This window comes from Pelodiscus sinensis, chromosome 1, assembly GCF_052426305.1.
Source record: "Pelodiscus sinensis isolate ZL-2025 chromosome 1, ASM5242630v1, whole genome shotgun sequence".
NCBI lineage: Eukaryota > Metazoa > Chordata > Testudines > Trionychidae > Pelodiscus > Pelodiscus sinensis.
This window is the reverse complement of record NC_143052.1, coordinates 178,040,068-178,063,186: the sequence shown is the minus strand read 5'-3', so window position 1 is coordinate 178,063,186 and position 23,119 is coordinate 178,040,068. Positions and strand designations below refer to the sequence as shown.

The 23,119-nt window shown below is 41.0% G+C and overlaps 1 long non-coding RNA gene across 1 annotated transcript in view; it reads right to left on the bottom strand.

The window, feature by feature from the left end:
* LOC106731784 (uncharacterized) overlaps positions 1 to 11,124 on the bottom strand; it is an 86,046-nt gene extending 74,922 nt beyond the window's left edge. The window contains exon 1 of the long non-coding RNA XR_001368050.4: positions 5,662 to 11,124. This is a non-coding gene — a long non-coding RNA (uncharacterized LOC106731784). The remainder of the gene's footprint in view (positions 1 to 5,661) is intronic.
* Between the last annotated feature and the right edge of the window lie 11,995 nt (positions 11,125 to 23,119).

The following is a 23,119-nucleotide window of genomic DNA, read 5'->3' as shown; positions in this document are numbered from 1 at the left end:
GGTGCTGGAGTCTGCCCACCCAGAGCAGTATGCAGAATCAGGACCCTTGTTTGCATGATGATGAGTGTCTCTGTTGTGGGAAGCCAATATTCAGCAACTTGGGATGTGTCTAGACTACATGCCTCTGTCGTCAGAGGCATGTAGATTAGACACATAGGCAAAGGCAAATGAAGCCACGATTTAAATGATCGCAGCTTCATTTAAATGTACATGGCTGCCGCGCTGAGCCGACAAACAGTTGATCAGCTGTTTTTCCGCTCAGCGCGCTAGTCTGGACACTCCCCTGCCGACATCAAAGCCCTTTGTCGGCAGCCCCGTTATTCCTCCTGGGATGAGGTTTACCGGGCCTGCCAACAAAGCGCTTTGATGTCAGCAGGGGAGCGTCCAGACTAGCGCGCTAAGCGGACAAACAGCTGTTTGCTGGCTCAGCGCGGCAGCCATGTAAATTTAAATGAAGCCGCGATCTTTTAAATCGCGGCTTCATTTGCCTTTGCCAAAACAACAAATCTACATGGCTCCGTCGACGGAGCCATGTAGTTTAGACGTACCCTTGATGTCTATAACAGAGAGTTCTTTTTTTTTCCTCGAGGGATGAATGCAATATTAAATTTGAATTCACAATGCAGGTTATATGATAATACAGCTGGAAATGCCCATAAAGTTATTACACGAGATTCTTCACCAAGGAATAAATATGCACATAATCTGAACAGGGTAAAGGAAAAAAAGTTTACATAATCACCACAGTAGAGGAGAACCATGTATCACATTCTCCATAAGGTAACATAAGAAATAAATTGACAAAAAATTACACAGATTACCTCTGCAACGAACAGCCATACAAGATTTATAACATCAACTAAAATAACACATAGCTACATTTTTCACCATTTTCTCCACTAGAACACAGTATAGACATATTATATCCAAGGATTGCTCTGACCCATTGTCTCACCAGTATGTTTGGCCTTGTAACTTTCCAGTGTAGATGCCAAAGGATAGCCCAGGTCTCTCACTAAGGAAAAGTAAGCTCTCATGTGCACAGGTGGATTTTCTTGTTTATGTATATCTACATCTATATCATCTAATCAAATACTTAATTACTGCCCTTTATTCCAACATACCAGAAACAGAACATAAAGTCTAATATAGAGAAGCTATACTCTGACAAATATCTAAGCATAGTGCCTTCTTACCTCTATCCACTAGTTCTTTAATAATGTCTTGTTATCCCCATTCTCCATGACACCCCCCAACCCATACATGCTTACTAGTCAGAAAACCTGCATACTACCCAGCATTTTGATTTTACCACTTTCCACTTCTGTTTCTCAGTTATTTAAGGAGCCAGTATGACCAAACCTTTCTCAAACCTGCCAACATCTTGATTTGTATGTGTAGTCTACCGGAACCTCACAATAGATTTTCCACCTACTGAAAAGCAACTTGGTAATAGTGGAAGACTACTAACTTGAGAAAAAGACTATTTAAGTCAGCCTTTTTGTGTCTAAATTTTCCTTACAAGAAAGATGTAAAGTTTATTTAATTAATAGAGATGGTCAAAAAATGGGAGTTATTTTTCACACAATTTTTTGTAAGATATGCTCCTTTTTTATTTGAATTTTCAAAAATTGGAAGGGTTTGACTCCTCATAAAATGATTTTCTATAATGGTTACAGAGTGCTTTGAGATCTTTCTGTACAAAGAAGTATAAATATAAATATTGCTTATTTCTATTTTTCAACCAAAAAATAAAACCTCAGAAAATAAAAAAACCTTTTTTGCAGAGCCAAGAAAAACTAAAAATCTAGCAGCTGATGGTACCATTTGTGCTCAACAAATTCCAACTAAAACAATCTCCTTTCCAAAAGTAGGGATGCTTATCTGAACTACTTTGGTCTGAAAACTGAAATGGAAATCTTCCAAAAAAGTTAAGCTTTCTTATGATATTCAAATAGTACTTGGTTTCTGCTGGTTAAGAATATCACACAGGTTTTATTGTTATATTTTTGCCCTCCTACATCTAGACATAGCCAGGAAGTGCAGAGATGCAAAAGAAAAAAAAAACTATTTTTTTCCCATTTTTAAAATTGGTTTTGTTTTCAGACTTAGGTGAAAGTTCAGGCTGGTTCTTATTTAATCCAAACCCATTCCTCAGAAATAACAGAACTAAGAATAAGAAACGATAGATACAAAATTATTGATGTATATTCTGCTTTCATAATATGGTCAGGCCACAAAGGTGATTTCTAAAATATTTTAGTGATATAGGAAGTGGCAATGAATATTCAGGAAATGCTGCTCTTTGTCCTTAAATCATGTGATGTTATTTAGATGCAGTAACAAGGAAGAACAGTATTTGCAGAGCTGCTTTTCTTCAGATGAGATATAAAATGACTCTTAATAATTTAATCTATGTCTACACAGCAGTGTTATTCTGAAATAACATAGTGCCCATCTACACTACAAACATTTATTTAGAAATAATGGCAAGCTGGAGGACTTCTTACTCCAACTCCTGTAACTCTCATTTTACGAGGAGTAAGGGAAGTTGGAGGAAAAGTGTTCTTCCTTCGACTTCCTGCTATATAGGCAGTGCCAAAAGCCAAAGTAAGCTATTTTGACCTAAGCCATGCAATTGACATAGCTCAAGTTATGTAGTTTATTTCGGCTTTACATATCTCTGCTATGTAGACATGTTCTTATGGTCATAAGAAATCCCATGTTTGCACACAGCCACTGGCAGTGAAGAGCGCTTTCTCTTCATTTCTTGTTTTCATCACAATGATGATCAGACGTCCCTGCAAAAATGTTCTCTTCTAGAGAAACTGAATGTAAGGAACCTCACAGATGAATGCAGCATCCCCACATCTTCCTGGTCTCTGACTGACTCTCAAGCTGAGAGAAGGATATTAGTATACAAGCAGCAAAGAGGGGCAGTGGAGAACAGACACAACTCCTAGGTTTGTACCCCTTGCAAAAGTCCTATTGTCCAATCAGATGCTAGCAACCAGGAATACAGCTAACCAATTGTTCCTGTAAGCCACTCATGTTCAACAAATGGGCCCCCCAACAGCCTTCTCCAGTTACACCTCCCCTCTCCCAGACCTCTGAAGTAACCAGCAAATGGAGCACTTAGAAAAAAGGGGTGATGATCAATGTTCCCTCTAATCTTTTTCATCCATGTACGGATTTTTTATACATGTGTGGAACACATTTTATGTGCACCTAATGCCAGTAGAAACACAAAACCTAACTGTGGGCTCTGCTAATCAGCTGAGCAGCATTTGAATCTCTCCTGAATGGCCACAGAAGCTCTCAGTCTACAGGGAACACTGATAATGATGGGAGAGTAATAAAGAGAAAGTCAATGTGGAAGAATTTCCAAGGTAAAGGAGATGGCGTGGGCAGAAACCAAGTTGAAATTGGAAGGAGTTCAGATGCTGATTCTGGGTTAGGAAATTACAGTGTGCTGGATTAGGAAAGGGTGATCACAGAGAGATGGAGTCTAGTTTGTGGTGAGTAGAACTTCTTGTCTGGGGATTATGGATTTAGAGGCTGCATGGAGGACTAGGGTATTTGCAGGACAGTAAATAGAGCCAAAGGAAGCTTGATAAGTGTATGATAGCAGTCAAATGGATACCAATTCCTATGGCTTATATTTTCCCTATTGTCCTTGCCAAACTCCCATTTAGGTACATTCTATCTATGGGAATTCCTCCTGTATTTCTACTCAGGTAAGGTATATGTCACTTCCAAGACTGAACTGCTGTGTCATGTTGCAGTGCACTATTTAACAGCTATTGTTTTTCAGCAGGGACTGCATTTTAGTGATGGATGAGCATCTGCCTGTATATAAGGCATGATCCTGCAAGGTGCTTAGCCATTGTCTGGAAGTGTTCAGTACCTTGCAAGAATGGGTTCAACCTTTGCAAAGTACTTTGGAATTCTCGGTGAAATATAAGCTCAAATTATGATTAATAATAATAATAATAATAATAATAATAAATGTATCTTGATTCTGACATGTATTGTTACATCCTAGAGGAAAAAAAAACCCTCTGACACTGAGGCATCTGGTTATTTATTGTGGAGCCTTCACTACCCAGACTTTTGCTTAATTGCTGCTTTTCTTTCATTTGGAACGTTACATGCATACAGGAGTCAGAGTAGCTACATAGTAATTGAAGCATAGGTAGCACGTGAAAAATACAAAGTGCCTGCTTTTTCCTCTGTGTTACAGTATCTATCCCCTCCTAGTGATAACACATTCTTTTCTTTCAGTCTCTCTTTAGCATTTAAGCACAGAATTCATTGGTAGAGGGAAGCAAGTGGGTAAGTCACTTTGACAGGCAGTTGAAGTGGTGACTCAGCATCTGCGCCAAAACTGTAGCTGTATACGGAGGCAAATGCCCTGATTAACTATTCAAATTATTTTCTGGTAGCTCTGGGCATCTAGTATATGTTATATTCTTTCCTCTGAATGTTTCTGTCTTAGTAACTGCATCTATTTATATTTTTGTCTACCCATAATTTTGCATATAGATCTTTAGATGGATATTCACAGATTAAAGTAATGATGAACAAAACTCCATCTCCCCCTACTTTGGTATTCTGTGACATTCTCATCTCAGCAGACTGTGTCTGGCGTCGCACAATGAAGCACTGCATGTGTCAGGGAGATGGATTATATCTGCAGTGTCTGAATTTCAACTCTGCCTATACGAGCTCCTGTTTAACCTTACCTCAGGGATACTGGATTTTGTGTCATTGAATTAGAACAGAAAAAAAATCCTGCTTATACCATGTTTCTAGTGTTTAATATAGTACAAAATAACAAAAAAAGAACTATATATATAATATATTGTGATTCTTATGTGGAGTACACTATCTTTATCCTTGATACTAGACTGTAAAGCTCTTTAAGTCTAAGAAATGAACTGTGCTGCATGCTCTGCCTGTTGTTTTTAATGCTTTCTTTAATTCATTTTCAATGTCTCTAAATAGGTCAAATGGAAAAGAGAAATAAATGGATTAATGCACCACTCTTTCACTAACAGAAGCATATGAATAAATTCTTATAGGTCCATGGTGAAATAATTGATTAGTCTCAACTGCTATCAGACACGTTCCTAAATATGAGTGTGCAAATTACTGTTTTAGCTGCAATCCAGAGCTAATCTGTATTAAATGATGTTGACAATATATAACACTCCAGTCAAGTCTCAGATACTGATGGGATGGTGCTGACAAACTCACACCAACAGGACACACATTGTTACTTACTGTGTGAATAACTATGAAACTTATATCTTCGTTGTCATAAATCTGGGTTGGACAATGAGAAAAATAGATAATTGAGGTATTTAGGATTAAATTCTACAGTTTCTATAGGCATTTCCATAGGGAATCAAATTCATACTTTGCATAACTTCATTATGTCAAATTAATTTGCTCCATTTGTAAATTATTAACCTAAATATTGCCTCATAAACCCTCAAGTCTTTACAATAAAATCTATTAAGTGTTGATTGCTGTGAATATACTTACAGTGGCAAGGTCAGGGTTCGGGGCGTGCCCTTAGCCCCCCCTCTTGTTCTGCCTCTGTCCCCCTTTGGTCACTTTTGTGTGCCCCATCCCCCAGTCACTGCAAGTTTGTACCTGGTTGTGAGTAGCAGTCTGGGCTCCTTCGAATCCTCCTCCCATCTGACTCCTTTGCCTTGGTCGTGGAAACTCCATCTCAGTCCTGTCTGCCCCTCCATGCTGGATGCTTTCTCTTGGCTTCCTGTGGGAGATAGCACAACCAGCCCCTGCTCTCCAGTGCCCCCTCCCTTTTGAACTCCTCGCGTTGCACTGCCCGGCATCTCCACTCTGAGGACATCTGGTGCCTCAGGGTTCAAGGGCCATTGCACTCAGAGAGGAGCACTTCTGCACATGTGCAGCAGGCTCAGCGTCTGCCAGCCTGTGAGCACCAAAAAGCCCCTCTCGAGTGGCCAACGGTGCAGGGGTCTGAACCCCCACCACACACCTCCCTCCTTAGTGACCCGCTATTCTCTACATCCCCCCTCCCATTTACACACCGAGACAGGAAATCTGCTTTCCCATGAGTCAGCCCCGGCCTATGCAAAACTTGAAATTTATATTGTTGTAAAAATAAATGCCACCTCATTCTGCGTGGGATGGTCTCTTTCATGGTTTGCATCCACTTTAACGGTGCATGGTTGGTTACAACTGGAAGGAATTCCCCAGCAGGAAGTACCAGAGGGATTCTACTGCCCATTTGACCGCTAAAGCTTCCTTTTCTATAGTGGAATAGAGCTGTTCCCATGGCATTAGTTTGTGGCTTATATATAAAACGGAGTGCTCCCTCCCCCTTGTTCCTGGGATAACACGGCTCCACCATTCGCTTCGTGACTCCCAGATCACCCCCATCTGCATCATCTTTTGGATTTCCTCCTGCACTGGGTCCCACAGTTTCCTTGGTAAGGGTTGGAGGGGTTCACATACCTTTTGTCCAGGAGCCATTTTAATATGGTGGTTCAGAAGGGGTGTCGTCCCCGGTTGTGTCGAGAGGACAGTTGTAAATTTCTGTAGAAGGGCTCTCACCTCCTCCTTCTTCTGGGCTGTCAGGTCTGCTTCTTGGGAGACCTCTCCCAGTGCCTGCAGGCCCCCTCCCCTTTGTCCTAGTTTGGGCTCGGAAGGTTGTAGTGTTATCAACATGTCCTCTCGCGGCTTCCATTTTTAAAATAAATTCACATGGTAGATCTGTGTGTTTTTCTGTCTACCTGTTAATTTAATTTTGTAGTCCATGGGTCCCACCTGTCTGAGGACCTCATATGGGCCTTGCCATTTTGCCATCAGCTTTGATTCGGTGGAGGGTAAGACTTTATCTCCCAGTGCAAATGTACAGAGTTTCATACCCCAGTTATAATATTGGGCCCATAACAGGTTTCCTTTAGCTAACTCTCCCACCACCCGCAACTTTTTTCTGAGATCCAGGATGTACGGGATCATCCCTTTTACCTGCGAATCTTGCCCCTTCCAATTAGTAGATCCAGGATTTCCTGGGGCTGTCTCCCATATAATAACTCAAAGGGGGAGAAGCCAGTGGATGCTTCAGGTACTTCCCTAACTGCAAACAGGAGGGCAAGTAGAAAGATGTCCCAGTCTCTCGGATCTATGCCCACACATTTTCTTAACATAGCCTGTAAGGTTCTATTAACCTCAGAAGGCAGGGCTGTTGCTGCACAGCTGTTACCACCCTAGCTCCTGAGTGAGAGGCCTGTCCATTAGGACTCAGACCTTTCAGCTGCAGGTGTTGCCTGCAGCCATTATCAGGGGCGGCCTTAAAGCCAGGAGGCCGCCCCTGGCGGCGGGCTGCTGCCAGCGGGCCGCCCTGAAAGGGCAGTCCAAAGGGGGCTGCCCTTTTGGGGGAGCCCTTCGGATGTGGACTAAGGGCAAAGGTGTGTGCTGTTATGGTAGATTATAATTAAGTGTGTGTTTATGTGTGTTTGTGTGTGCAGCACACTTGGTTGTGTGGTGGCCTATTCAGTCCCTGGTGAGAGTAGGGAGAGGGAGGGCAGGCGAGGGTTCTTGGTGAGAGGAAATTCCCTTTAGCTACCCAAACTGAAGGTGTGTGTTTGTTCTGCTCCCCGCCACTATGTGATTTGGCACAGATGGAGTGCCTAAGGAGGAGGGCTCAGATGGCATCATGGAAGTTGTGACAGGCAGGGGAAGATATGGAAGTATGATCTGGACTGGCCAGCCAAGGGGAATGAGGTTTAGACAGTTGTGTGCTATTCCTTTTTCTGGTCCTGTTCCCAGCCTTACAAATTTTGGGAACTTTAATACCTGGCCATCAGCCCTGCGGGTGCTGTTGCTGAATACCAGGTCAGTATCCCAGAAGACAGCTGTCATCCATGCTTTAATTCTGAGTGAAGGGGCTGACCTGGCTTGTATCACTGAGACCTGGCTGAGAGTGGAGGGAGGTGTCGACCTTTCCCAGTTGTGCCCAGCTGGGTTCTCAGTACAGCATCAGCCGCAGCTTAATGGTTGTGGGGGAGAGGTGGTAATTGTCTATCAAGATATTATCTCACTGGCTAGGGATGTGGTCCAACAAAGTGTCAGATTCGAGTGTCTGTACTTGATGTTGGGTGTCCGGGATAGGTTGGGTATGCTGCTTGTGTACTATCCACCTCGCTATATGGCAGATACTCTGCTCGAGCTGGCCATCGTGGTGTTGGACATGGCATTGAGGATGCCGAGGCTTTTGGTCTTGGGGGACTTTAATATCCACACTGAGGCTGTTCTGTCTGGTCCGGCCTGAGATTTTATGGATACCATGACCACACTAGAATTATCCCAAGAAATAACTGACCCAATACATGTTGCAGGTCATACACTCGATTTGATTTTTTGGACTAAGGGTGATAGACTTCTTGGGATAAGGGTTGTGGCTACACTCCCTTTGTTATGGACTGATCACTACCTGGTCAAGTTTAGACTATCTGCTGACCTTCACCTCCACTGAGGCAGAGGACCAATTAAGATGATCCACCCTCAGAGGCTGATGGATCCGGAGGGTTTTCTGAGGTCCCTGAGGGATTGTTCAGCCATTATGGCAAATGGTCCTGTAGATACCCTAGTTGATACATGGAACACCAACAAACCCGGGCAGTTGATATGATTGCTCCTAAGTGCCCTCTTCAGACCAGTCAAGCCAGGTTTGCTCCCTGGTTTTCTGGGGAGCTGATGGGAGCAAAACAGTCTGTGTGATGGCTAGAACACCGCTGGAGGAGAACTAGAGCTGAGTCTGATCGACTGCGGTTAGAGGTGAACTGCGAGCTTACCCTGTGGCGGTGCTGACAGTGAAGAAAAGCTTCTTCTCCACCCATATCCCATCCGCACAATGCTGTCCAGCGGAATTGTTTTGAGTAGTGCGGGGCCTGTTGCAGTCTGGCACTCATGATGAAATAGAGGAACTTTTGGCCTCCCACTGCGATCTGTTTGCAAAGCATTTTGCAAATAAGATCGCTCGCATCCTGTTGGATCTGTACTATGGTTGCTGTGTAAGTGGGGCACAGAATGTTTTGAGTGCACCACCCAGTCTTTTTTCTCTGGATCTATTTCAGCTACTGCAGATTGAGGATGTGGACAAGGTGCTTGGAGGAGTGTGACCAACCACATGCTCACTTGACCCCTGCCTTTCATGGCTTATTAAATCTAGCCGGGAAAGGATGACTGGCTGGGTCCAGGAGATTATTAATGTGTCTTTTAGATCTGGTATGGTTCCTGCTGCATTGAAAGAGGCAGTGATAAAACCGTTATTCAAGAAGACTTCCCTGGACCCACATGACTTAAACAACTATCGCCCAATTGCTAATATTCCCTTCTTGGGCAAGGTATTTGAGTGTGTGGTGGGGCTACAACTCCAAGATTTCTTGGAAGAAACAGACTACTTAGATCCATTTCAGTCTGGCTTTAGGCCTGGTTTTGAAACTGAAACAGCGTTGGTTGCCCTGGTAGATAATTTATGCCGGGAGATAAACAAGGGGAGTGCATCCCTGTTGATTCTTCTAGACCTCTCAGTGGCTTTTGATACCATTGACCATGATATCCTTCTGGGACGCCTGGCGGAGTTGGGTATTGGAGGCACTGTTTTGCAATGGTTCTGGTTCTACCTGTCGGGATGCTTTCAGAAGGTGGAGCTAGGGGGTTGCTATTCGACTCATCTTTACCAGTCTAAGAGGCAGTGCCAGGGCCAAGCCCATCCCCAGTCCTTCCAGAGGCGCCCCTGCCGGACCTGCTCCTGAGGCCCCAGCCCACTGCTTTGACCACCATCCCTGCTGTCTCTGCTGATGTTCCATCAGCTCTCGTACCAACTGCTGTTGCTCTCTCTGTTGGCTGGTCATTTGTTGGAGCAGCTGGGTCTGCTGTTTTTGCTGCTGCTGCTGCTGCTGACTCTCAGCCAGCCATTCCAGCAGCTTCCCTGTATCCATCTTTGCCCTCTTTCCCTCTCTGCACCACTGGGTTTTTGGGTTTTTTTATATATGTGCCCACATTCTCCACCAGTGTGGCAAAGTCAGGGTTTGAGGCATGCCCTTAGGCCCCCCCTTGCTCTGCCTCTGTCCTCCTTTGGTCACTTTTAAATGTGTCCTGTCCCCCAGTCACTGCAAGTTCATGCTTGGTTGCAAGTAGCAGTCCGGGCTCTTTCGAGTCCTCCTCCCATCTGACTCCTTTGCCTCAGTCCTGGAAACTCCATCTCAGTCCTGTCTGCCCTTAGGAGTGGCCCTAGATGAGCTGCTGACAACTGGCACCCTAGGAGAAACACGAGATTGGCGTGCAGGAGGGGGCTTGAGGTAGCTCAGTTTCCTTCTATGTCCCTCAGGGTATGTCTACACTACCACCCTAGTTCGAACTAGGGTGGTTAAGGTAGTCATACGAACTTGCAAATGAAGCCCGGGATTTGAATTTCCCGGGCTTCATTTGCATGATGCCGGGCGCCGCCATTTTTAAATGTCTGCTAGTGTGGACTCCGTGCCCTCGGCTACACGTGGCACAAACTAGATAGTTTGGAATAGGAAGCCTAGTCCGAACTATCTGTACGCCTCGTTCCACAAAGTAGCAGAAATCCATTTTTCAGTTGAGGCCAAATCCTGTGAAATGTTGAATGCTGGTCCCAATTCAGCAAAGCAAATGCTGCCAAAGCAGCCATGCCATCATAGTTATGCAACTCCATTGGATCTGATTGCTCATTCTGTAAAGTGCCGAAACATCAGGTGAGTACCTCCACATTCAGTGCTAGTTGGGCAAGTTCAGACCATCTCTAGTTGCTACTCCTTTATTTTCAATTGATGTACCAAATAAATATTTCTAATGCAGACTTGCAAAGTGTGTTAAGAGGAGTTTTTTTGTTATCTGGGACATCTGAGGCATGGCAAATGAGAAGGCTGATTCTATTATAATCAATTTTAAAAAGCAGGAACACTATACCCCTCGCTACAACGTAATTAACAGAATACTTTCTGAATTAGAAATGCCATCTCTTTCTTATGATAATGCAAAATTTTTTTTGGAGAAGGTCAGAAGGATAGCATGAAGAAAAGAAATAAGACATAGCCATCAACCCAGTTTCAATATACTCTAAGGGTGTGTCTAGACTACTGAGTTTTGTCGACAAAAGTCCACTTTTGTCGACAAAACTATACCAGCATCTACACTACCGCTGAGTTCTGTCGACATAATGTCGACAGAACTCAGCAGTTTTGTCGACGCTGGTAAACCTCATTTTACGAGGCATAACACCTTCTGTCGACAGAGTTCTGTCGACAGAAGGTGTTATTGCCTGTAGGGTTGCATCTAGACTACAGGGTTCTGTTGACAAAGCAGCTTGCTTTGTCGACAGAACTCAATGTGTCTGGACGCTCTTTGTTGACAGAAGTTTTGTCGACAGATACTGTCGACAATACTTCTGTCGACAAAACGCGGTAGTCTAGACGTACCCTAAGGGTATGTCTATATTGCCACTGTAGTTCGAACTAGGGTGGCTAACGTAGGCATTCCAACTTGCAAATGAAGCCCGGGATTTAAATATCCGGGGCTTCATTTGCATGTTTCCGGGCGCCACCATTTTTAAATGCCCTGTAGTTTGAACTACCTGCCTGCGGCTACACACGGCACGGACTAGGTAGTTTGAATTAAAGCTCCTAATCTGAACTACCGTTATTCTTCCTGCAAGAGCTCATTGTTGAAGTTATTCAGTGACTTTGGAATATAAGAACATCTGTTGAGAATCACAGAGCCTGAGTAGAGGGGCTAAACTATTAGCATATGTTTTAAAATGGATTTTGTTTTACTCCTCAAGGCTATGTTCATGTTTTTGTGGAAATTCTGATCTTGATTTTACCCTTCAAGGTCCAGTGAAGTAACTAAGGGTGCATGTACATAACAGGGAACAGAACTGGAAGATCCAAGAGGTAACAGCTAAGCTGAGTGATATTTTTTTACAAAAATATTTTCATTAAACAATACAGGGGGGAAAAGTCTTCAGCAGCTCGCCTTTGCCAGAGCCTTTCCTCATAGGTGAAACCTTTCCCTGTACTGGGAAATGTTTCCAGCACCTGGAAGGCAGCAAATTATTACACAGCTAAAAATACAGTAGACCAGAAGACACAGTTTAGGCAAGTAGAAAGCATGCATTTAGGTACACTCCCAGAACCTTCATATGCTACACTTTGTAGATAAAAGTGTCCAGTATGTAGCCTTAGGCTATGTCTACACTACAGGGTTTTTTCAGAAAAATGGCTGTTTTTCTGAAAAAAACTCACTTACGTCCACACTGCAATCGTGTTCTTTCGAAAAAAATCTAAAGAACAGAAGGGGTTTTCTGACATTGGTAAACCTCTTTCTATGAGAAAGACTCCTTTTTATGAAAGAGCTCTTGTATGGACAGGGAAGTGGAAGTTCTTTCAAAAGAATATGAAAGAGGAAAAAGCACAGGTGCCCTGGTTGCCACTCTGTCCATAGTAATCACAGCTGAAATGCAAAATAGTGTCCGTTAAGTGTGGAGTCTAGCTTTTGAAAAAGCAGATAATTTTTTCAATGTGCTTTTGCTGTATAGATGCTCTCTTTCAGAAGAAGTTTTTTCGGAAGATCTCTTCCAGAAAAGCTTTTTCCAAAAGAAGCCTGCAGTCTAGATGTTACCTTAGTCATGTGGTATTGGAAGGTGCTCAGAAAATAAGGTGATTAATGTGGCTTAAGAACCCATGTAATAAAATAGAATGGGAATAGTTATTGCTGAACTCAAGTTGAGTCAATTATGATGCAATTATTCACTTAAATTAATTGATTGGTTAATATTATGGCTGGTTCAAAACTGTGAATTCTTTTCCACTGAAAATTGTTGAATGAAACAATATTCATTTCACCTGAAATCTTCTTTGAAATTTTGGATTATTTTTTGATGCAACAGGTTGAAATGACACTTCATTTGGAATGCATTTGAAATGAAATTCTTCTGAGTCAAATAGAATTGAAACATACACATACTCAGATAGTTTGAGGGTGGGATTCATCCTTTCTCTCTGTAAAAGAATTTTGGCTTTCTTCATGCCCTTTTTTATATCACTTAACCACTGTTTCTTGGTTGCCCTGTACATAAAATAGGGATGATATTTCTTGCTAACCTACGTTTTTTAAAGATCATTTTTCTTTCAAAGGGAATTCGGTCCCTACATCTTCTATGAACCTTTAAAAATTCAACCTTAAACACTTTAGAGAAATATTACTAATGAGCAAGTGAAAATGTGACTGAAGATACTTCCTGTTCATTTCTCCTCATGTTTTTATCAGCGGCTTATTGAAAAATGTATTGAGTCCATTTCCCTCCTCTCCCCTCTCCCCCTGTGTGTCCTTTCCTTATTCCCTATCAGATAAATTGGGTTATTTTGCTTATTTTATAATATGACTTAGAAAGACACAGTGTCATAAAGAAAATTGAATTATAAAATTGCATGAAAATAATATAAATTGTCTATGTTTAATGTATTAACCCAAGGAAATTTAAACTTAAGCCTCTCCTGACTAAAATGTATCTAGATATTGCAGTATATGTGGTATATATTATTACCACTAAAAGACAGGATCATATTAGTTTCAGTATATTGCATGAGGGGAGAGTTAAAGCTGGAACATCAGCTTTATCTTTCAAAGTTCTTACTTTCAAGGTTAAGTCAGATACAAGTGCCGCAAGTGCTAACACACATTTTGTACTTGATACTATTTAAACTAATAGAAATTTTAAAAGGAAACCATCAGAAGCAGGAAGCCTGCCAAATGATCTTGGGATGAGCAGGATACTCACGGCGCACTCCAGGAAGAGAAGGCAGTTGTGGAGAAGCTAAATTAATTCTTTGCATCTGCTTTCACTGCAGAAAATGAGGGAGATTCCCTAACCTGAGTCATTTTTAAAGTTGACAGTTCTGAGTAACTGTTAGAGCTGCCTATTTTGGTTGGACATATTCCTGGCGGTTTCATCACATGACATTATCTTTAATTAAAATTAATCTTTAGTGCCTGGATACTCCAGGATAGTCCTGGAAGGTAAGCAACCATCGGCTAGGTCTAGACTGCAGCGTTTTTGTGGAAAAAGCTATGCAAAATGCGCTCCACATTTTGCGTAACTTTTTCCACTTTTATTTTCAGAAGAGGCTTTTCTGCCATTTGGCCCTGTCTAGATGGGGCCAAATGGCAGAAAAGCCTCCTCTCTCAGGGGAGCCCTTATGCCTTGTGAAACGAGGTATTCAGGGCTTCCCAAAAGAGTGCGTTTGCTCTTCCACAAAAAAAAGCAGAAGAGCAAACACATTCCTTGGACACGGCGTGGTTTTTGTGGTATCCTGCAAAAACCCCATAGCCTAGACGTAGCCATTGAGCCTGTCCCAGATTGAGATGTCAGTAGAGTAGGTTTTGGAGAAAAAAAAATTAAACAGCAGTAAGTGACCCAAGAGATTTGAAGGAACTCTAATATGAAATTGCAGAATACTTTTAACTTAAATCAACTTCTGTATCAGATAATCAAAGGATGTCATTTTTTTTAAAAAAGTCTTCACAGACAGCATTGGCAATTATAGGCTGGGTAAGCCTAACTTCAGAACCAGGAAAATTGTTTGAAACTATAGTAAGAATAGAATTATCAGACACATAGATGAATGTGATTTGTTGAGGAAGAGTTAATATAGTTTTTATAAGGGGACATCATGCCACATCAATCTTAGAATTCTTCAAGCTGGTCAACAAACATGTAGACAAAGGTTATAGTGTACATGGAATTTCAGAAAGCAACAATGGGGTAAAAAGAAGATCCTCTCATGGATGAGTAACTGGTTAAAAGGTAGAAGAGAGAAGGTAGGAATAACTTGTCAGTTTTCACAATGGAGAGTGGTAAACAGTAGTGTTCCCCAGAGAGCTATACTGGGCCTGATGCTGTTCAACATATTCATAAATACTCACACAATGCACAGTCAACCTGTGGAACTCATTGCCAGAGGATATTTAAAGAACCAAAATTATAACTGGGTTAAAAAATAGATAAGTTCATGGAGGAAAAGACCATCAATTGTTGTTAGCCATGCAGTAGGCATTCCTAGCCTGACTGCCAGACCAACTGGGCTTGAACAACAGCGGACAGACCTCTAGAAAAGTGACCTGTTCTGTGCATTCCTTCTGAAGTGCTTGGCATTCAATGCTGCTGGAAGACAGGATACTAAGCTAGATATGCCATGATGTGACCAGTGTTCCCTATAAGCTACTCAGGAGAGATTCAAATGCTACCCATCTGACTAGTAGAGCACCCACAGCTGGGTTTTGTTTCTACTGGTGGCACACGTTCACACATGCCTCTGTGCATGTAAAAATATATCTCACCTGCAAGAGGCTTTCACAGACATGTGTTGCTATATACCACAGTGTGGATGCAGCCTGCTTTTCGCTACATGTGGTTGCACATATCCTGGGGTGTAGAGTAGACATAGCCTAATATCTGTTACACATACGTGTGCAGTAGTATGTTTTGGTTTTGATTTTTTAAATTCTCTCTTACACAAACACACACTCCCATATACACAGGTTTATGTTAGGCAAAGCAAGATCAGAGAAATGCACTTGGCGTGGAAAGTGGTGGAAAGCTTTGTGAATGTCCTAGTTTCTCTGGGAGTTCATTCTTGTGTTTTGAACCATCTCCTGAGAAAATGCTATCTTGCTGTATTTCTTTTTACTTTAATGAGCCAATTAGATGACATATGCAAATCTGTCTTGCAACTGGCATTTTTAGAGGTGAGTTGCAGTTTTCTGCTTCTGGATCTCTAACTCTCAAATTTCATCTTCCTTCTTTACAATATTAGTTGTGAGAGAGGGTCATAATGAATAAATTTCTAGATATATCTATTGAAAAAAAATTCCAAGTGTATTAAAATACACAGATTGACTTCACATTTCAGTGAACATCACAATTTATTGACCCTTGAGGTAAGTATTAATCTCAGCTTTGACTCAATCAATATTTAACACTTGGTTCAATAAATCTTGATGTTCATTTCAATGGAATTCAATATCTGCTTGATATGCAACAAAGTTTATTACACAGTTACAAGCTTCCCACATACTACTAATATCTCAAACAAATCTTAATGGATTTTAAATTTACTTTTAAAATGGTATTTAGGTTGAAGATTATTTACCAAGTGTAAACTGATATATTTTCATCACACCAAAACTATAATATGGCACCACAGAAAACAGAATAATTAACCCTAGATAAGGAGTATTTAGCCTTATACAGAGGACTTAGGAAGTAAATAACTTGACATCAATGATAATTTGGCTTAAGTAAGGCATTCTGGAGCAAGTCCAGGAAGGTTAAGACCAAGATTTCAGTTACACACAAAAATAGAAAGCTTTCATATATTATATGTCTTCTGTGGAGGGGGGTGAGGTGGTTAACTGAAACTTTTGTTTTAGGTTTTTCTAAAGGCTTCTATTAGGCTTCTAAGAAGTCATTATTATACAATTTTTAGTTTTTACAATTTTCAAGGGAATAGAAATTATGTACAAATTGTTAAAGTTAGAAAAATTATTCTGTTTATCATTTGGGAATACTCAGGATGTGGATATGGAGTCCCCAAGCTAACAAAACTTGAAGTGTCCCAATAGGGATTGCTAACAAATAGTTTTAAAACCCTGTCCATTAACAGATAGCTCTGAGAAATACAGAACTTGCTACAGCTGTCAAGGGAAAATCCTACTGTCAGATTCGCACAAAGCTCCATTAATCTCTGCAAAGTGACTATGTGAGCAATGTCGACTGAAGTGTGTAACGTTCACTGTTCTTTGTTTTCATGTCTCCCATAGTTAATTTCCTTGATTCACAAAACCAGGCTTGATAGAGCTTAGTAGAGTGTATCACTCGCTCACTTAATTGATTACTCTTCTTTTGCAACACAGTAGCACCTAGTGCTCCCATCTGAAGTAGGGCCCCATTGTGCTAGATGAGTGATTGGCAACCAAGACTACTGAGTGGGCCACATGAGTGGCCCTCCTTTGTCTCAGTGGGCTGCATGATTGCCAGTGGTGAGCAACCTGCAACCCACTGGTATTTCACTTATGGCCTGTGCACCTCCTCTTCCACATGCCTCTCATGCACAAGGGCACTGGAGCCTTGCACTTGCTACTCCTTCCCCTCTCCCAGAGCTTTCGAAGTACAGGTACTACAAATCTGCTGATCTGTGGACTGTCCCTGCTCCGCTCTCTCGCTGACAGAGCTTGAACAGCTGCAAACAGCTGATTCATGGCATTCCAGCTCTGCATTGCCCACCACTGTGTTAGATGCTGTTCAAACAAGACTGCATTTTTATCCCCATTTTACAGATTGTAGAATGGAACAGAGAGAATAAGTGACTTACCCAAGGTCACCAAGACGTCTGTAACAAAGCTTTGAATTTCTTCCAGAATCCATATCCAGTGCCCATTGTAATTCACTATTCCCCTTTCTTTCTGTTCTCTGAACAATACTTAACTCAGCATTCTCTATATTGCCAAGAGGGAGAAGGCTGGCAACTTGTCTTGTTCCATATATGTTAGATATGTACTTTATACAGTAGGCTGCAATCGTCCCTAAAGTAAGCTGAAATCATTCAATGCTGAACAATAATTGTCAAAATCCTCTCTCAGTTCATTCATGCAGAAAAGCATTTCTGGACCTCTGAAATGTCATATTATGGGTATGAAATAAATGGCTAACATTTACCATTGAATAGCACAAAACATATAGAAGCAAGATAAAATGACAGTGTTTATCAAGACAAAACCATCCAGCTGCTATTCCAGGAATACAAAACTATTCTGAGTTCTGAAGTCTGCAATTTTCTTTAGAATAAGAGAATTTTCTATTGCAAAGTCACCTACTTGGATATCCTTATCACTCTGTATAAAACAAAGAAAGTTTCCAGGCAGTGACAGAAATCAAAACTGTGTGTACAGAGCACACTTCTAATTAACCATTGCCTAAGCTGACTAAAATTACGTCTATACTTCACCTCTCTTCTGCAAAATCTTATGCAAATGAAGCACGTATTAGCATATTACCGCACTTCATTTGCATAATTAATTAAGGACAGTTTTTGTGCAAGACGCTTTTGCGCAAGAGCCGTTCGTCCTCATTTTTTCAGGAAGACCATCTCTTGCACAAGAGGGGGATTTTGCACAAAAAAGAGCCAGTTCCTTTTTGCACAAAAGCCTCTTGTGCAGAAACGGATGCTAATTAATTATGCAAATGAAGCACAGCAATATGCTAATCCATGCTTCATTTGCATAAGCTTTTTCAGAAGAGAAGTGCAGTATAGATGTAGCCCCCGATTGCATTTACACCTCATTGTAACTTGAAAGAAGATATGCAATTTGAGCTACGTAAATTGCGTATCTTATTTTGATGCAGTTTTGAAATAGCTTATTTTATCATTTTGCGCTATCTACACAGCACCAGATTTCGAATAAAGCATTATTCCAAAATGTCCCTTACTCCTTGTAGATTGAGGTTTACAGAGGTGTTGGAATAGTGAGCCAAGGATAGTTATTTCATGATACTCCTGTATCCCAAAATAGTGTTGCAGTGTAGACGTACCCTAAGAATCTAAAGTCAACATATTCAAACCTGGCTAAAACTGTAAGCACCTAAATAAAGCTTTTTAATTAACTCAGATACAGAGATAATGAACCCCTTAATTACTAGATTCATGTTACAGTTTAAATGTACCCTTGGAATCTTGCTAACACTTGATTCTCTCTATTAAAAAATCAAGTCACTTTTATAGATGCCAAATACAACAAAAATATATGGTTTGTGGTATAAGTTTGGTCACTCAAGTGTTAAAAATTGTGTGATTTACTTCTTACTGTGCTACACTATCCTATAAAGCATTATATAATGCAGTAAATGACCCAGCGTTGCCATGTACTAGACCACCTGACTAGTCTTCTACATCTCCTTTTTTTAGCACTGTATGAGGTTTAGCACTGTATGAGGAGGAGCAAACAGGACCCACATTTTCCATTCAAAGTTCATAAATGTGTTGCACCTTGTGACATGTGGCTTACCTCTCAGCAAAAGGCAATATGTCATATATCATAGATTGCACCATGCCAAATGCAATACAAGCCCACTGTTGCTTTTTAAAGTCAATCATCTTGCTTACTATAAATATAATTTCAGAGTGTACAGGAGCAACACGATCGCTGGATGCTTTGTGACATATTGTGGAAGAATGATGAAAGAATTGTCAAAAAAACTCAAATTGAACAATGTGGGCCAGAACATGTTAACAAATATGTTTTCAGGTAATGAAAGTATAGAACAGTCCCTGTGCACACGGAAGTCAGAATATTACATCATAATAGAGTCAACACAATTTTAATTAGTGTAAATATGGGGCTAGATTGTTGGGTGAATGTTGGCTTTGTGTTCTGGCAGAGTAGATTTCCAGACTCTTGGAAGCCAGATCGATCCATGTACTGGAAATATACTATTGTGATACGAAAGAAACTCATAAGAGTCATCACTCACTGGATCAGTCTGATGTACAGTAAATCTGAAGCTAAGCAAAAAGATTTCCCCAGAAAGAAGAATTCTGTCATTTGGTAAAATGTCTGTCAAGGGCAAAGACGTCACTAGATACTTAAAAAGAGCACATTAAGTAAAATAATCCAAAAGTCCTCTTTAAAATAGGCATCAGCAATTTGGTGATTAAGATAATCCTTACTAGGGCTTTATTACTGATAAGTAAAAAAAAAAAAGAGAGAGAGAAAGAAAAGAAAGCTCTTCAAGCATCAGATTCACTTGTTATATTTTAAATATGAGGAATGAAGATTCAAATAAATATTTTTAGATATTTAAAGCCATCTAGGAATATTTATTCAAGTAGCTTTAGATAGGATTTTACAGAGTAATGCAAAAATACAATACAAAACAAAACACCAAGTCATTTCTTTGAAAGATGTTTGTGGAAAGGATTTTTCATAAACGGAATGAGTCTAACTGAAATATATAGACTTGGAGGGCAAAAATATATATATAGATTTGGAGGGCAGGGGGAAAGAGGGAAAGAAATACACAAGGTCATTCACACTGAAGTCAGATGGAAACTGTAAAGATGTTTTTGTCACATGTGTAATGACTGTGACTTCTCCTCATTCTTTTCAGATAATTCTGTGGCACTGCATCAAAGTAATTCTGTAGCACAGGCTAAATCCTGAGATGTGTCAAGTCTTTAAAACCCAACAAACTTCAGTGGGTTTAAGCTAATCCCCACCTGCCAGTACTTGGATCTAAATAACTAAAGAGATGGCTATAGGTTCTTACACTCATGGTGAGTTTCTTCCATTCAAAGGAAGTATGTAACTCCTTGGTCAGCATGTGTAACATGTTCCCCTTTGTGCCCAATCCACAGGAGATACGATTCTGCTGTAATTTTCAGAGAATGGAGCCATGCCCTCTTTCAGCAAGTGTTTGAGCATGCATTTGTCTGCTTTGCAGAATTGGGAGCTCTTAGCTATAGCGATCACTGGGTTCGGTCCCTGTTGATGACCAAGATAATAATGTAACCAATATTGCAGCCACATGCCATATATCTGGGGAACATATTGTATTAAGTATGTGAAGAGTTTAGGCACCACTGCGGATTAGAGATTACATGTAATTGAGATGTACCACCCCCTGTGGAATGTTGGCATATATCTATAGATATTGATATATAGAGAGAGATATCCTGGTTCAAATTGGATTTTCCTGAGATCAACAGACAAAGAAAGAACTTTTGGGTTAAAGAGGCTGCAGTTAAATTGGCTCAGGCCTTTCAAATCTACCAAATGAACAAGAGCTTCTATCCAAGGATTTCAAGCCTTGTAGTAGTGTCTCAAAGACTTTGGCCTACTAAGGGCCCCATGAGACTTATGAGTAAACTCTGGTAAGCAATTAGAATAAGTATAGAAAGCAGGTGCAGGAATTTCCCCACTCATGAAGACAGTATGACATGATAGTCAGATTCTCAGAGCAGAAGCTTGCTGTGGCCAAAGATGAAACTCCTGAATGCTCTGGGAATTAATTCCAAGGATCTCTCAAAAGAAAAATTCAGGCATCTTTACAGGATGGGTTACTGAAGAGTAGGTCAACCAGCTAAAGACTTCTGCACTCTAAGTCCAGCCCATTCAACAGTTGCTTTTTTCTTACAAGTTTAAAACAGCAAAAATACTGAACCTTGAATATTGAAAATTACTGGAAGGGTCAATGAGCAGTCACAGTAGGATAATAGACCTCTAGCTACAAGAGCTCCTTTAATGGCTGAATATTGTTGTGAGCCTTTGGATAAATATATTGCTGCTACTGACCTTCCACTGAATCAATAACTCTGATAAATTCGGAAATAATATAAATACACAGTAAGACAGACTTAATGACTGTACTGGGCTCAGTAATTTTATAAGCCATATTTGTTGCTTGTCATAGGGAAAACACCTAAATGTTTTCCTAATTCTTGCATTATTACTTGTATTATTAATTTGTTTTCTTAGTTATCCGCTTCCTGAGATTTAGCTTTCCTAAAACGTGTATTGAAATTTCTTTACAAATGAAAGATTGTTGAGCAGGCATGTGTGGTAAAACATCTGAAAGGTTTGATTCTACACTCAATTGCAAGTCATCTCTCATGAATCATAGTGTAGACAGAAAAGGGCCAGGAAGCATTTCTGTCTTCATTTTATAGCACTGAAAAATTGACCAGGGACATTATGGTATTTTTATGCCTCTGCAAGAGATGAGGCTTTCCCCCACTGGAAGAGCCAAGAAATGAGAGCCATCTAATATTTAGCATGGCAATTCCGTTATAAACTTAGATATGTCATTATACATTTCTGTATGTTTTGTAGAATAGACAACTTTGTTCACTGTCACAGCCAGGTCATGAGCAAGCAGTCCTAGAGTTCAGAGCCATAGTACAACATTACAAGACAGGAGCCAGTTAGGTGAGGAGAGTGGGAGACTAACTGGAGATCAGAATCACAAGTTGGTAACCAGAATCTGGCAAGGTCAGGCTACTTTGGGCACAAAATAAGGTCAGGCTATTTTGGGCACAAAAAGACAAACTGCAGATCAGACCCATACATCAGGCCAGATCAGGATGCCCAAGGGTCAGAAGCAGACAAAACGGAGGTCAGAAATTGAGCCACATCAGGATGCCAGCAGGGGCGACAGAATAATGTGTATAATGAGAGCCATTGAAACACACTGTAAACCCTGTATGGAATGTAAATCATTTCAAGCTGTGGTGTGTGTATGTGCAGGTCCCAAGCCTGACTTCCCTAGAATCAATGGGAAATTTCCAACAACTTCCAGGGAAGTAGGAGCAAGGCCTAGTTCCAGCATCTGTGGATGTATTAAGGGAACAGAGTGGAAATCAGATGTTCAGATTCCTGCTCCTGCTACTGCTGTAAGTCAGGCCAATGGGCTAATCTGTTGCTCTGGGACTCTGCCAATCAGACCTCAGGGATAGAATCATATAACACTACAACTGGAAAGGACCTTGAGAGGTCATAGAGTCCAGTCTCCTGTCCTCATGGCAGGACCCAGTACTGTCTCCATCCTTGATAGATGTCTGTCCAACCTCCTCTTAAATATCTCCAGAGATGGAGATTCCACAACCTCCCTAGGCAACTTATTCTAGTGTTTAACCATCCAGACAGTTAGGAGGCTCATGCTGGAGCTGAAATCTATGTTTCCTAGTTAAGTCAACCTCAGAAGGCTTCCAAGTGGAAGGCTGTAGTTAGGTTGTTCCCATGACGACTGAAGACCTTTGAGACCTATGGGGCATACCATGTGGGCACATATAAGAAATGGATTATGCTATCAAGGAGGTGACTTAAGAGAGACAAGGAGTTGATGTTAAAGGTTATTGTATACAGATCTGGAAAAAGAAGGCAAAGGTGTCTTTTTTTACAATATTTTTCTCCTTGGTCCTAGGCTAGCACAGGACTGAGTTGATTCTACAGTTAAAAAAAAGTAGCTGGAAAGAAGCCTGTGATT